General features: G+C 43.3%; 1 pseudogene; it reads left to right on the top strand.

Annotated features, from left to right (window-relative positions):
• Positions 1-2327: 2327 nt before the first annotated feature.
• Positions 2328-2617, top strand: LOC112869123 (large ribosomal subunit protein eL43 pseudogene; annotated as a pseudogene).
• The last annotated feature ends 255 nt before the right edge of the window (positions 2618-2872 follow it).

Below are 2872 nucleotides of genomic sequence, written 5' to 3'. Positions count from 1 at the left end.
GTACTGATCCTCAAAACAAGCATCCCTTCGAGACCACTGTTATCCTCATTGTTCAGAGGAGCAAACTGAGGCACACGGTCAGAAGCCACCGGGCTCTTCATTAGATGCTAAAGTCACCTCACCGGGCGAAAGGTTGTTGGGTGATAGTATATTCACTATATATTCAGCCCCCAAGTATCCCACGGAATAGCTCGCTTTGCAGTGGACAGATCTGGCAGACACCATCTCAACCGAGAGATCTAATCACCAAACACTATCACTTAGCTTCACCAGTAATGGATCAAACTGACATTACTTGTCTCCTGATATGATGCAATGGGGATGGCACAATGCCACCTCTGTAGTAGTATCCTTGCCAAAAAAAAACAGCCGACCTGAACCTAACTATGAAGAAACAACCAGGCAAATCCAGAATGTGGGACATGCTACAAAACACCTTGCCTGGGCTCTTAAAAAAGCACGGAAGAGGTGAAAACCAAATGGCAGTAGGTGAGCCTTGATTGGATCAAGATTTTTTTTTCTTTAATGTAAAACGGACGGCAGGAAGGGGGGGGTGTAATATAGACTCTATATTAGATAATACTGTTGAATCAGTATTAAATGTCTGGAGTGTGAGTAGAATAAAAAAACCACTTTATGCTCTGTTCCCATCCTTTCCCACCTGGACTACTGTAGTAGCTTTCTCGCTGTTCTCCCGGCTTCCATTCCAGCCTACTCTCAATGTAGCAGCCAGAGAGGTCCTGATAAAAACCAAGTCATTTTATGTCTGTCTTCCAAAACCTTTACAGTAACCTGCAGAGCCCATACAACCTGTCTATCCCCTTTCAGTCACCATCACCCGCTTCTTGTCCAACCCACTGCTGTATTCCAGGCCCACTTGGACTCCTTGGGGTCCCTCCAACATACCTACCACACCTTGACCTCAGAGGCCCTGCCTCTGCTATTTCTGACTGGTTCGATCCGCCCCACCCCTACCCCCACCACCACCGGAAAGTTTAAACAACACCCTCCCTCATCTCCCTCCCCACCCCTCATTGTCCAAATGTCACTTCTTCAGTGAGGCTTTCCCTGATTGCTCTATTTTAAATTCCCGCCCACTGTGGTCTCAGCTTTCTCTATGCCTCTTCCCTGCTTCATTTCTTTTCATAGCATTTTTTATCATTGGAAACAACATATTTTTGTTTACTTGCGGTACTTATTATCTCTTTTCCTCACTAGGATGAAAACTCCATGAAGGTAGAGCCTTTGTCTCTTTCATTCTCTGACGTAGTATTCTCAGGACCCACTACATAGTTTAGCGAGAGTACTCACTCAGACGGTATATGCTACTTGTATTCAATCCCTCATCAAACAACAGATAACAAACACTGTGGTTGGATGTTGAGGATCCCGAAATGAATGCTAAGACCCTGCATGAACTTTCACCTGAACGACTGAAGCTCTCCTTGCTTTTCCCTTTAGTAATCCCCAAAACACTCCCCACACAGTAGCCAGAGGGATCTTTGAAAACTCATGCACTAAATCATGTCACTTCCAACCTGAACATGTTCCAGTGACATCCTATTGCATTTGGGATAAAACCCAGACCCTAACTGGCTTGGTCTCTGCTTCCCTCTCCGATCTCAGGTAATAGATCTTTTCTAATTTCTTATCCTGTGCAAGACACTAACATTCCTCTTGTTTCGAGAACTTCCCAAACATGCCTCAGGGACTGTCGCTTACTGTGCTGTTTGTTCCCTTTGCTCTCCCGCAGTTTTCATTCCTCCTGGCGTGCTTCCCATTGTCATTCAGGTCTCTGCTACCTATTGTCATTCAGGTAGATCTTCTAAAGCAAAGAAGATCAGGGGCGAGTGAAGAAGCTTCCAGCTCTTAATCTCAGGGTCGTGAGTTTGAGCCCCAAGTTGGGTGTATAGATTACTTAAATAAACTTAAAAAAAAGTTAAAAAAAAAAAAAAAAAACACAGAAGATCAAGTAGATCTTCCAAACCAAACGCTCCAAGAGGGCAGGGAATTTGTTCAGTTCACTCAAGCGTCTCCAGCACCCAGATTAGTGTCTGGCTTAGAGTAGGCACTTAAATAATTGTGAAGGAAATGGAAAGAAAGAAAGAAGGAAGGAAAGGGAGGGGAAAAGAAGAAAGGAAAGAAGGTAAAAAAGAAATCAATCTATCAATTATATATATACATATACGTAAACATGTATATGCATATATATACATGTACATATATATACATACATACTTATATGTATGTGTGTGTGTGTATGTGTGTGTGTATACACATGCACATATATATTCAGCTCTCTGGTCTCAGACCTAGTTTGTGGCAACATGACTAAACACAGCAAGAAGTTGGGAATCATTAGTAAATATGGGACCCATTAAGGTGCCTCCCACAGGAAAATGGTGAAGACTGAAATAAGCTAGGGCGCCAAGTACATTTGCTCCTTCTGTGGCAAAACCAAGATGAAAAGAAAAGCTGTGGGGATCTGGCACTGTGGCTCCTGCATGAAAACGGTGGCCGGTGGTACCCAGACCTACACTACCAGCTCTACAGTCCCATCAGAAGACTAAAGGAGTAGAAAGACCGGGAGAAGTTCCACCATTTGAAACATTGCTAGCCTATAATAAATGGGTTACTTTATGTGGCCAAAATATCTATATCTACGCATATAAATATGTTATAGATATGTATAGATACATATACATATAGAATACATAGATTCACAGCAGGTGTAACTAATATTAACAATTAAAAAATATGGGGGCGCCTGGGGGCTCCTGAGTGGCCCAGTCGGTTGACTGTCTGACTCTTAATTTCAGCCCAAGTCACGATCTCCCGGTTCAAGGGATCAAGCCCCTCTGCTCTGACGCCA

The sequence above is a fragment of the Puma concolor genome, chromosome A3, assembly GCF_028749965.1.
Source record: "Puma concolor isolate L17-30 chromosome A3, mPumCon1.1.hap2, whole genome shotgun sequence".
In the NCBI taxonomy this organism is placed as follows: domain Eukaryota; kingdom Metazoa; phylum Chordata; class Mammalia; order Carnivora; family Felidae; genus Puma; species Puma concolor.
Note: the sequence above shows the minus strand (reverse complement) of the source record. Positions and strands in the feature narration are given on the sequence as shown.